The sequence below is a fragment of the Vicia villosa genome, linkage group LG3, assembly GCF_029867415.1.
Source record: "Vicia villosa cultivar HV-30 ecotype Madison, WI linkage group LG3, Vvil1.0, whole genome shotgun sequence".
Taxonomy (NCBI): domain Eukaryota; kingdom Viridiplantae; phylum Streptophyta; class Magnoliopsida; order Fabales; family Fabaceae; genus Vicia; species Vicia villosa.
In genome coordinates, this window is record NC_081182.1 from 108,519,212 (window position 1) to 108,533,578 (window position 14,367).

The 14,367-nt window shown below is 31.9% G+C and overlaps 1 long non-coding RNA gene across 1 annotated transcript; it reads right to left on the reverse strand.

The window, feature by feature from the left end:
• Window positions 1-12,154: 12,154 nt before the first annotated feature.
• LOC131656521 (uncharacterized) lies at window positions 12,155-14,095 on the reverse strand. Its single transcript, XR_009300133.1, has 3 exons — window positions 13,633-14,095; window positions 13,340-13,407; window positions 12,155-12,715 (listed from the first exon to the last, which is right to left on the reverse strand). It is a non-coding gene; the product is annotated as an uncharacterized LOC131656521 (long non-coding RNA).
• Window positions 14,096-14,367: the final 272 nt, after the last annotated feature.

The following is a 14,367-nucleotide window of genomic DNA, read 5'->3' on the forward strand; positions in this document are numbered from 1 at the left end:
TGAATTAACCAATGAACCTTTTATATGTTATCTACAGTTAAAGCAATAAGGAAACAGCAAAAAACAGCTTTTCACGGCGACAGGTCGACCTGAGCAACTGAAAGGGTCGACTTGAGCAAACTCGTGGGTGCAGCAAAGGAGTTTTGTCCATCAATGCATTGACCTGAATAAATCATGCTCGATCTGAACACTTTGTGAGTCGACCTGAGGGTCGACCTGAGCAAACCTGTGGCTCACTCAAAGTTCCTTGGGTCGACCTAAATAGGACCATGCGTCAACGCATGCTGTCCCAACATGACTTCCATGATGCGTCGACCCGAGGGTCGACCTGAGCAAACCCATGGCTCACTCAAAGTTCCATGCGTCGACTTGAAGAATCCATGCATCGACTTGAAGAATCTATAGGTCGACCTGAAGAATCTATAGGTCAACCTGAACTTCTGAAACATCCAAAATTGTCACTTTTTGCATTATGAGTCGACCTGTGTAGGTCGACCTACACTTCAAAAACAACCAAAAATATGATTCCACCACCAACAGGATACGGCTACTTCCACTCACTAATTCCACACAATGGAAATTAGCTACCGCTGATCCAACACCACCAGGATACAGCCACAAATATGATTCTGAATGCATGCACCACCTTAAGCATGCTAATCATCAACACCAATTAATTATGAATAATCATTATCATATTTCAACTCACCGAAGCAACACCAAGATAATGCATTTATATTTCAACAACATTCAGAAATTTCATTATGCATAATCAACATCCAAATACAACATCCACAAGCAATTACATTACCACAATTCCACCATAGTGTTACACTTCAATGACTTGGCAGTCTATTTTAGATTTAATTTATAATAGGCACGTGAAATTTATTTAATTTTTTACTTTCTTTTATTAATAATTTTTAGAAATTATTTTTTAAAATTATTAAAATATTACATCTGAGCTTAGGCCCATTTACATTTCAACAATTGTCCACTTACTCTCACATCATTTTTAATTCATAAGTCTATATGTTTGATGGGTATATAAACACAAATTCTGATTTATTGCCAAACGACGTGGGACTAAAGACACCAAAACAGTAGCTACAATGGGAATGAAGATAACTTATTATTTTCAATACTGCATGCATGAAAATAGTCATATATGAAAGAGTTGTTATTTTCAACTTATTATTTTCAAAGCTCTAAACATTCCTCTATGCTCCTGAACGATTCTCCGGTATATATACCGCTAATCACTGCATTTTGAGATTCTATTGTTAAATAAGCAAAGAAGATGATGAACTGAACAAATATATTGTAACAGTACATGCAATTGTTTTGCATGCAATTGTTTTTGCATCAGTACCATGTGTTCACTCTATTATTTACTTTAAGTTAAAAAGCTAAGCAAAATTATTCATAGGATCTAAAATGGATGTACCAAATTTAGGAGAGGAATGAACCATTTCGTTTGCTTTTAAGTGGTTGAACTTGAAAGTGAATCTGTTAAAGTTATTTTAGGAACCATTTAAGCGAATTCTTGCAATGGAAAGTGTTGATTCTCACTTTTGTTTAATCATTTGCAAGTGACATGCATCGTCTCATTGCAAGTAAATCTGCTATTTTTAATTGTACGAAATCATGACATTAATTAAATATCTATGATTAATAATGGTTCCATTTAATTTCGTAATTAGTCAAAACAAGTATTATATATATATATATATATATATATATATATATATATATATATATATATATATATATATATATATATATATATATATATATATATATATATATATATATATATATATATATATATATGGGACAACTCAAGTGAGAACACTTGGTTATTATGAGAAATGAGAACAATGAATCACGACCATTAGATTTGATTTTAATGGACTGGATTGGTTTCTCTTTCCATGATTTAAAATCAAATCTAATGGTCGTGATTCATTGTTCTCATTTCTCATAATAACCAAGTGTTCTCACTTGAGTCGTCCCCTATATACATATATATATATATATATATATATATATATATATATATATATATATATATATATATATATATATATATATATCTTGAAAACTCTTATCATATAAAGCAGGATAGATATAAATAAAAAATTTCTTTACCCACCTCCCTATGGGGGGTCACCCCCAGCGAAATTCCCAAACTACCCCTGCTTCGGAAATGAACTTCCGAAGCGCTTTTTTTTTAAAAAAATTTCCTTGATTCGGAAGTTCATCTCCGAAAACACCTCATGGGGGGTGCGTTCGGAGATGAACATCCGAAAACACCTCATGGGGGGTGAATTCGGAAGTTCATTTCCGAATTATGCAGAAACTGTGTTTTTTTTTTATGTTTTTTCTTAAACGCAACCGCATTTTAATTAAACGTTACCGGCAAATAAAATAAACAATAGATAGACTGAAAACACTAATATGATAAATAAACAAAAAAAAAATACTAATATGAAAATATTATATACAAACCGAAATAAATAAAAATAGTGTGCTAAATATACAATCCAAAATCAAAAAATGAATAAACCCCGCCACTACTGGGTGTGCCTAACCCGCTCACCCTGGGCCCTCCTCTGCCGCCTGTACCCCGCCGCACGGCCCGCATCAGTGACGATGATCTCCATCACGGCGACTGCCTCTGGTCCGCCCTGATGAATGACACCTCGATCCAACGCGTCCCGTCCAAGCATCTCTATCCGCTGGCAGATCGGAAGGAGATCAATGGCGTGGTCATCCTCCGCCTGCCGGTTCTCCAGGATCTCCTCGTGTGCTGGCCTAGGAGCGCCGGGAACGTCGGGTCTCAAGAGAGGATGGGACACCCGGTAGAACCATGTGACGTACCCCTCTACACTGTGCCAGTCCTGGGTGACCCGCATGCGACGGTACTCCTCCGGTACCACATGATGCTGCCACTCCTCCCATATGGCAGTGAGCTGCACTCTGGTCACTGTGTCAGGAGCAGCCTCGAAGGGTGACCTGGGTATGATCTGCACGAACCCAAACTGCCGCATGCACCGCTCCGGGAGATACCGGACCATGATGCCGGTCCCGCATGCCAACCAGCCTGAATATAGAGCAACCCCGTCGAAGGGGACAACCTGAGCATAGTCGGCGAACGGCCTCCAGGTGACGTCGTCGTGCATCGTGCGGTCCAGGTACAGGCGGTATGGTCCCGCCGCATCGTTCCCCCTCTGGAGGGCGTATCTGGCGGCCCTGGGCATGGCGTCAACGTACGCATAATCCATGTGGAAGCCGTGGATGCGGGAGAAGTAGGAGATGATCCAGCTCTGAAACACAAATACGATAATGTATTAAAAATAAATACGAAACATAAATAAATAAATAAATACGAGAATGTGTTAAAATCAAACGTACCGTAAGCAGAGTGCAGGATCCGACCAGCTGCCTCGTCCTCCAGTTGGAGGCCTCATTCAGCTTCTGGTAGAGATATGCCAGAGTAGCTGCCCCCCAGTTCCACTGGTGAACGGTATCCAGGTCCATGAAATAGCGGAGGTAGGTCACGTCGACGTACCTGGCGCTCTTGTCCACAAAGCATGCAGCGCCTACCACATGCATGTACCAGCACCGGAGAGCGCAGCCGCGGTGGTACTCCCTGAATATGTCGTTATCCTCCTGCTCGGCCTCGGCCGCCGCGTCCAGGTGGAACTCAAAATAGATCTTCAGTGTAGTGAACCAGACATGAGGCCCAGATGTCGTGGCGCACTCAAAGTGAACAACCTCCTCCTCCATGCCCAGATAGAGCGTCATCCACTCGATGGCCTCGACCCTCTGGATCCGGGAGTGGTCCAACAGCGGCCCCCTAATCGGCAGGTGGAGAAGACACTGCACGTCGTGCAAGGTGATCGTCATCTCCCCAACCGGCAGGTGGAAAGATGACGTCTCCTTGTGCCAGCGCTCCACAAATGCCCCTGCATGCCGGTGCTGATGGTGGTGTACCCGGTCATGCAGAGCCCGCTAAGCCCTGAACCTCGCACATGGTCGTTAAACCACTGAGCTGCTGGTTTAAACAGACCGAAAAATCTTCCTGGAGTGGTTCACCATTTTCAATGGCTCTCTCTCCTGTTAAAAAAAACAAATAAGCGAGAAATAAACGGTAAAATTATAAAAAATGGTGACAAATAAACGGCTAAGTTAAAAAAAATACCTCTCCCTCCCAGATCCGCCGAGCGACGTGATCCTGGTAGTGAATCAGCAGGGAAGTGTCAAAAGGCCCTCCCGGAAAGCTATCCACCTCCTGCTCCTCCTGCTCCTCCTCCTCCCCGACTGGAGGGTCAACATCCGGTATGACCTCCTCCTCCTCCTCATCCTCATCCTCCTCCTCTCATTGGCGGGAAGAAAATACCCGAGCCAGCCTACTCCTAGAGCCTGAAGCAGATGAACTCTCCACCAAGTCCTGTGGAACGCGGACACAGCGTCCCCGTCCCTGCCCCCGTCCCTGGGTCGACGCCAGCTGCGCCGCCGCCCGCTCGCGTCTAGCCGACGCAGTCTGGGACTCTCTCCCCTGTCTGATGCGTGCTGGCTGGTCTGACATGATCCTGTAAACAATCGAAACCGATTAATATGCGAGACAAATGAAAAAACAAAAAAAAAATGAACTTCTGGTACAGTTCGGAAGTTCATTTCCGAAAACTGGGATGGAGGTGTTTTCGGAAATGAACTTCCGAAACACCCCCACGCAGAGCTTCTCTGCAACCTCCAATGGCAAACCCAAAAACCTAAACCAAATCCATTTTTTTGCCTACTAAACATCCTAATATCAGTATTAAGCTATCTTAATGTCATTTTTTCAGATTCTAAACACCCTAATATAGTTTAATCAAATAGATCTAAAACTTGAAAAAACAATGATAAACTTACCAATTAGTGTTTAATGATGAGTTTGGTTGAGTTTGGAAGAAGAGTTTGGCTACTTCACACTTGCTTCTGCAGAAATTTCGCCTATGGAAGTGTTTGATGATGATTAGGGTAAATGATTTGGGGGAGGGGGAGAGTTCTGCTTAATCTGCAGAACGCGTTTTATTTCGGAAGTTCATTTCCGAAATTGTAGTTTCGGAAATGAACTTCCGAAATAAGACATTTTTTTCAAAAAAAAAGGCGCTTTCGGAGATGAACTTCCGAAAACACCTTTTTCATGCATTTCGGAAGTTCATTTCCGAAGTCAGGGGTATAATGGGGTTTTCACCAGAGGTGGACTAGAAGATAGGGAGGTGGCCAAAGAATTTCTCTGTAAATATACATGTGATAAACCATACCATGCATGTGAAGCAAACAACTGCGATATTGGTAAGTATTGAATTAAGTAGCAGAGAACTTGGGGTTTGTTCATTTGTTGGGTTGACCATGTTGGATGAATGGGATTATGAAGAGAGTAATTAAACTTCCAAAAAAATTCATTTTACAAAGAATAAACTTCAGTTTTTGTAGAAAGCGTGTGAGAAGAAAAAACTGCAGTTATGGTTGAAATAGAGTCCCACATCGAATGTTTCAGAGAAAGTTTTAGTGTTTATAAGCCTACCACACATTAAATTAAATGAATTGAAAACAAACTGTGTAAAATGGACTTGTCTTTAATCAAAATTTGGAATTGGCCCAAAATGTAAAGTTTTTATAATTTAAAAAATAATAATTAAAATAAAAAATACTAATTATATTAATATAAGAAAACATAAAAAAATAAAAATACTAATTAAATTAATATAAGAAAACAAAAAAAATTAATATAAATAAGTAAAAAAAATAAAAAATAAAGAAAATATACATACCACGTGGACTGCCTCGTATGCAAACGAGGGGCTAAAACCTGAATTCACCAGGGGGTTTTATATTTAACCCTTATATAACGCCTTTACGTCAATGTATTCGCTATTTTCAAAATGTGTCTGTAATCGATTACAACATGGTGGGTAACCGATTACAGTAATCAAAATTGCCCAGATTATTCATTTTTCCATGCGGTAACCAGTTACAGCAGGGCTGCTACTTGGTTACAGCGTGCACAGAACCAAAAACATTCCTCATTCCAACTCCAACCCAAATCATTCCCACATCAGTAATTCACCAATACAATCCCAATTCAAACGTTCTAACATCATTCTAACATATTTAGGGGTCCATTAAAATCAAGCATCATTCCAATTCATCCAATTTCATCACAATCCAACAATTGTCCCACATTTTTCAAAAACCCCAAACCTAACATATACTATCAATTGATTCAACAATCTACATACTCAATCCTACCAATATTAAACCGATAATAGAGAGTAAACGGATTAGTCACCCCTTACCTTAGCAAAATTCTTGAGATTCTTCCTCTTCTCCTCTTCTGCTATTTCACGTACTTGTTCTTATCCTCTTCTGGCTCTTTTGCTTTCTATTTTTCATTTTTCCTTCTTTTCTTATTTTATGACAAATAGAGCCATTAGTTAGTAAGGTCTACTCAACTTAACACCTCCCTTCTACTAACTACTACAACAAGCCTATTAACATTATTTTCTAAAATTCTCCATTAATTAAATAAAAGCCAAATTAATCTCAACAATTAATTTAAATCTCAATTAAATTAATAAATGGAAAATATGGGGTGTTACAAGTGAGACATGATTCATCTCTACAGAAGAGAATTTTCTCCTATTACACCACATTCAAACAAACATTATCAATCATTTTAAAATCATTTTTCCATTTAGGTGATGTAAGTGGCATGTTCTGTTGATTTCAAATTCAGACTTGTTGTCCTTCCCCGATGGTTGAAAAACTGTCTTTTCATTCAAGAGATTGTGACTGGCATACTTGCTTCATACAAGTAAGGTCCCTCTCTTATGAAAAGAACCTCCTTTTTGTCACTTCAAAAAAATATTTATGGTGGAATAGTAGAGATATCTCTCTATTAAGATGACAACTTGTCTCTTTTCTGTAAACAGAGCTCACTTTTCAGCTTCAACCTCGAGCTTTGAACAAGGCACACAAAATTCAATCCATTTCTCTATTAGTTCCCCGAACTACAAAAGCTCTGACTAGGGATATGTAGGCATGAGATTCACAAGGAATCTTTGCGAGCAAACAAAACACCAAGGAGAAAATTTCCAACAATCAAGTAGCAAACAAACCAAAGTCAAACACAAACAGCAAAGGGTTCCCGTAGAGTACTACGTATGCGTAGGGTGCTAATACCTTCCCTATGTATCACCAAAATCCCGGACCCCAGATCTCTATTAGGTGATATCCCCACACCTAAGTACCCAGGGTAAATTTATATTTCCCCTTCGTCCTCGTTAGGATAAATTAAAAGCTCTACTGTACCGTGAAAAATGTGGCAACACCAGAAGAAAAAAGGCACGAACACCGAGGTTAAATGTTTTTCGCATTCGAGATTAAATGTGTTTTTTTTAATAGTAATGACACAACTATTGAACCAAAGACTTATAAAAAAGCCTCTCAAATTGATTGTTGATATCGAATAATATTTAAAATAATACTAGTTAATTTGTTATCAATTTAAAAAAATATATATTAAAATGTAACTTATGACAATAAGTTGTAGCATGTTTTTTAGCATAATTTATACTAGTTTTAAGAGCTTTTACTTCTAATCGTTTATGTTTTTACAACTTATACTCCCTCCGTTTTTTATTATAAATCATTTTAGACTTTTCACACAGATTAAAAAAAAAAATAATTGTTGTATGAAAATGAGAAATTATGAGAGTTTTTACAAAATTATCCTTCATTAATGACATGTGGAAGATAAATTTATATAATTGAAAGGAGAGAGAATAATAAATATTTAAGAATATAATAGGAAAAATAGCATTAATTATTCATTGGAATTGTAAAGCGACTTATATTAAAATATAATTTTTTTTCCAAAACGACTTATAATAAAAAACGGAGGAAATATTATATATATATATATATATATATATATATATATATATATATATATATATATATATATATATATATACATATATATATATATATGTATATATATATATATATATATATATATATATATATATATATATATATATATACATATATATATATATATATATATATATATATATATATATACATATATATATACATACATATATATATACATACATATATATATATATACATATATATATATATATATATATATACATATATATATATATATATATATATATATATATATATATATATATATATATATATATATATATATATATATATATATATTAAAATAGACTCCAAATTATTTTTGCCACATAATCCTATTTCTTCCACATCAACAAAATCCTACGTGTAAATCTCTTAATTCATCTTTCTCTTTTTCCTCATATCTACCATTAATCATCAATCATCAATATATCATAAATTAGTGAAAAATAACCATTACTATTTCATTAATATATATGTAAATATATATGACAATATATATCTCACTAATTTATATATGTAAATATACACGGCAATATATATCTGAAAAATATTAATATACATTTAAAAAAAATATTGATTTTATTATATGCAAATATGAAATATTATAATTATAATGAAATATAAAAGTTAGAAAATATTGATTTTATTTTTTTTGCAAACATGTGAATAAAGGTAGCAAATAAAAATTATAAATTAATTAAATAAAAACATAATTTCAAAATTTTCTTATAAATTTTTTTCTTTTTTAAGTTTGCAAAATTGAAACTACTATCATAGTATCAAAATTGCCTTATTTTTTTTCTTTTTTATTTATGCATAATTAAAATCATCGAATAATATATTTTTCAAATATAAAATGAATAAAAGAATTTCATTTTTTTATTATGTGTTATCCACACAACACATTGTATTTTTTTAGTTTATATTGTTATATTTTTTAAAGAATTAGTTAAAATTTATGTTAGCTTAAAATTGACTAAAAATTATGGTAAATAAATAGTAAAGATAGTGTCATGGTAATGAATATGAATAAATATCATAAATGAGGGAAATAATATTTTTGAGATTTTTTTTATCGAGTAAACAAAAATTAATATTATTTTAATTAAAAGTTATCATATCACACCAATTTTTTAACTACAATTGCCAGTATTCTTCAATTAGGAATGCCATGCGGTTTTTTTAAAAATTTAATAGTTATTGTATTCTTTCCGTTTCTTCTTTCTCTTCCTTTATCAATTCTTTGTTTTATTTAGTTTACATCTTTTCATTTTAGTCATATTTATAAATGTCCTATTTCAATTACAAATTATAAATTTATGCAGTCTGGATGTACATGTACCATATACTTATATCATTTCTTCTAAATCACATGTTTGTTGTGTTTGTGTGTGAGTTTCAAAACAAGATTTGTTGAAAGATTGACTCTTCAATATAAAATATTGTATTGTATTTATATTATAATTTCAGTTTTCTTCCATTATTTCTTATTTTAATATGTTAACATTGTGTCACTCTCATCTTTTTATTATAGTATGATAAAGTATTATTTTTGGGAGACTATATTTTTCACCCTCTAAAATCACATACTACAATCTTTTTATGTCAATTCATTTTACGTAATAGGTATGTCACTGCCAAACACTCACTACAAGAAAAAAGCCATATTGTGACACTCATTTACAGTGATGGCTCAATATTTGTCACTAAATATCACTTTTACCTACAGTTTTACTCTATCACTAGTATTTGTCACTGAATACAACTTTTACCTACAACTTTACTCTATCACTATTGTCATACTAGACAAATAAACACCACTTTTACCTACAGTTTTACTCTACACTAATGTTTGTCATTAAATACCACTAGTAGGAAACCCGTGCTGTCGCACGGGTCTGGTCGGGATTTCACATTACATGTATCTAGTTTTGACTTGTAAAGTTTTGAGTTGTAAAGTTCCTTTATATCTATAAAAAATTTATGCAATAGCTAGTATCTCATAAATACGTTCACATCTACCCGTTAATTCAGATAAGCTAAAAACTCAGTCGAATCCAAATGACAGATCTCGTTAAACTTATGAATTTTACAAATCTAAAATGTATAACAGGAATTAAGAAATAAATAATAATTATGAGGAATTATTTAGTTTTCAATTCAATAATAATTATTTTATTCAATAATAAAATTTTGTAAAGTCTATATTAAATGATATAATTTTGACCATTATTATTGTAATTATCATTTAATTGTCTCTAAGATGATAATAAAAATATTGAATTGAAATCTCCAAAAATTGGACTCTCCGTATCTGCATTAAAAGTCACCCGTATTTTTTATGTTAGATGAAAGTAAAAGTCATTTAAAAAAACTCTTTTTGACTTTTAAAATTATGAAATTAAGAAATAAATAATAATTATGAGTAATTTAGTTTTCAATTCAATAATAATTATTTCATTAAATAATAATTTATTAAATGATAATTTGACCAGTATTCTTGTAATTATAATTTAATTGCCTTTAAGATGTATGAGAATAAAATATTTGAATTGAAAGCTAAAAAAAATTGGGTGTCTAGAAGACTTTTCATCTCCCCATGTGAACTTTTAGATTAGTTGCAACATATAAAAGAATTGAATTTGCATTTAAAAGTTAAAAATATGAGTTTTAATAGATATGGTCATTTGCATTTTTATTGTTTCAAAAATGCTATATTATTAATATAGGACAACTAAAAGTTAGGAAAAACAAATAAAAACAGTCACCCATATTTTTTATATAACATGAAAGCAAAAGTATCATTGTTAAATTAGTAAAATAAATTTGAGATCAATTGTTCGTATACAAAACTTAACATAGGGGCTATTGAAATAACTACATATTGTAAATACAACAATAAATTAACAATACATTTTTTTCATTTATAAAAAAAAAATCAAATGATTAATTTAAATATATTTGTATCAACAATAAAAAAAATTCGTTTATAAAAATATTTGCATAAAAATAAACTTTTTTCCATTTTAAAAAATATCTATATCAAAGATACATTTTTTTACGTATTTAAAAAGAATGTCGTTTTAAAAAAAATATTGGACCAACAATAAACTTTATAAAACATAGAGTAACACTTACTTATGCACCAACTATAATTTATAAAATGCTCTGCTAAGGAATGTCGTTTTATAATTTAATATTTTATTCTTGGCACCCACTATAATTTATAAAATAGTCTAGTAATTGAGGCCAAGTTTTTTTAAATAGATGGTATTAGACACATAAGGACAAAAATATATTAAAATAAATAAGTAATAAATTGTAATTACAATATTATGTTAAATGATAATTTAACCTTTATTATATTTGTTAGCATTTAATTGCATTTAAGAAATAAAAAATTAAAAATTGAAATTGAAACTTAGAAAACTGCATTAAAAATTTGTATTTATTATATAATTTGATCATTATTACAATATTAACTATTTCAATTTGAATTGAAAAGTAAGCGCACTATTCATAAATATGGTAATTTGCATTTATTATTACTTTAAAAATGCTATAATATTAATAACTTTAATAAAGTTTTAATGATATACATTTTTTCCATTTTAAAATAAATAATTTTTAATATTTTTATAAGCATTTAAAAATAGAGTAGGTAATATTACGAATTATATATTAATTGTTTTATTTTCACAAAATAAAATTTTTAAAAAAGTTGAGGGTAGAAATAAAAATTTATATTTAAATTATCAAATTTTTAATTATAATTTTAGTAGAGATGTTTTCGATATATCTGCAAAAGAACAAAATAAATTAATCAAATATTGTCTTTATAAGACTATTTTTTATATGATTAAGTACATATATAAAAATTAAAAATCATATTGTATAATGCAACAAATGAAGTCATATAAAATATATAAATTTATTACGTAGAATGCATTTATAAATAAAAGTGACAAATTTAAATTAAAAAATAATGAAACAGATTTTAAAAAATTAATAATTTTATGATATAAATTTATTCTATAATCATATCATGTAATTATAAAATATGTTCTATTTGTTTCATATTTTTAATAGATATCAACACTAATTTTAATTTATCTTTTACTTATACTATATCAACAAATTCTTTTGAAACCCTCTTTGATAAAAATAGAGTAAATAAAAAATATAATTTTAGTTAAAGTCATTCAGCGAATTTAATTATTGCATTAACCAACATTAATATTCACTAATCCTAGTAGATATTTCCAAAGTGTCGATGAAGTAGCATTTAAATAGAAATTAAAATTAGAATAAAAAAAGAGGAGTTTGTTTTTGTAAGGATTCTAAAGGCACTTTCAGAGAAAAAAAATCAATTCTTCCCCAAAAAAGGCCATCCAAACATTTATGAGTAAGTTCCAATAAAATCATCCCAAAGCTGAATCTTCAAAAATCATCACATTAGAGATAGCATCACACCGCTTTTCTTTTTCCTCTCTAAATTATAATTCAACTACCTTCTATAAAATCAATTTCAACAATTTATAAACCAAAACAAAACCAATGTCGCTGCCACCGTGGCACCAGTATGTCAAACATTGTCTATTCTGAAGTTGCATTTTTCTTGTTGTTACATTCGCTTCCAGTTTTCTGTGGAGCTTGAGCTTTCAATCGAGACCTTCAACTCTTCGATCGCTACTGCAGTATAGTCGCATCCAATTAATTCCTGCCACGACAAAATTACTAACATTAATGCTCATAGAAATTACAGTAACTGGTCCATCAGTTCACAACAGCAAATGCAAGTTTAAACATTCATTGATCATGGAATTCAAATGAAGGTCCAAAGAGGGAATCACATAGCCAGTTTCAAAATCCAAACATTCAAGAGCCAAGGGCCATGCACGTTTAAGCTTTTACACATTGCATACATTTAACTTACACACAATCTTGAGTCATTTTCTAACCTACATAACTTAACAAAACCATTCAGAACAATAAACTATCACCATTCATCATTCATGTCAATTCACCATGCAACATCAAAGGAAATTCAATTTTGATACAAAACAGTCCCAAAGCTAACATACTAACCGTTGATTGCAGATTCTCTAATGTTTTTCAAACTACTTCAATTAGTATAACATTTCTAACTAACAGGAAATAGTATTCAAAATACACATCCAAACCCAAGCATTAATCAAACATCCTCTTATTTGAAGTCAATATGCAGAGGCAGCGCAATCTGGTGTTATATTCAGAGTACCTCAATGGTTCACATAAAACCAAAGGGGCATACGGTTCAGAGATCTATGCATATTAAACATGTACCAAACTTGCTGCAACATACCTATTGTGCCAATGAACCTACTCCAGTTTTGAGCCATGCTCCAGTCCAAAAACCGACTTGCCACGACTCTGCAAAACAAAATAACCAAATAACATGAAAAAATAATAAGCACTCAACCTCATCAATTTACTTCATCATATACTTTCCCAAACAAATCAAAACCATATTGTTTAGAGAAACTCACTATGACAAAACTTACATTTAGAGAAACTCAACAACGTCTAAAATTCACTATTTATGAGCAGCATCATATTTTCAAGGAAATAAAAACAAAAATACATGAAATAGAATACCAGATTCATCCATGTTCGAAGTCTGAGGTCTTGAGGTGAAATTAGAATCAAACTCTTCTTATTATTTCCTCTTCTTCTCCACACCTAATAGCATGCTCCTCAATTTCCTGGCGAAAAACATTAAGGAACAGAGAAGAAAATTAAAGAAAGAAAGATGTAGATCTTCACCTCCCTTTCAACCAGCACCGTCATCGGCATCAACCATCTCAAACAGCCAAACAATGCCCTAAAATTTACTACCCATTACAAAACAAAAACAAAAACAAAAGAAATATAGAAAACAACAGAATATATTAAGCATAATTTGAAAATTGAAAATTGAAAATTCAAAACATCTATTAATATGGTTTAGGCAAGATTCAAATGAATGAATCTCGGGAAAGGATTTTTTGCAATGTAAATAGTGATTTTCTCAAGAATAAAATATTTATGCTGAATGTTCAATTTTGTCTGCCACCATAAATGCATCCATACATCCCTTATTCGTTCAATTCAAGTTATTTGTTAATGGAATATAAATGGAATATAAAAAATAAAAAATATATATAAAATGCAACAAAAATTCTTGGTGTGCCACATCAGCGGTATTAAATACCAAATCAATATAAATCAAGTAATGTGCAGTTAGTCTGTTTTACCCTTGTAATTAGATTAGATTAAGCTTTTAATCAGTTGGATTAACTTGTAATTATCAGGTACTTTACATTTTATATATTTATATTAGACTTTTACCTT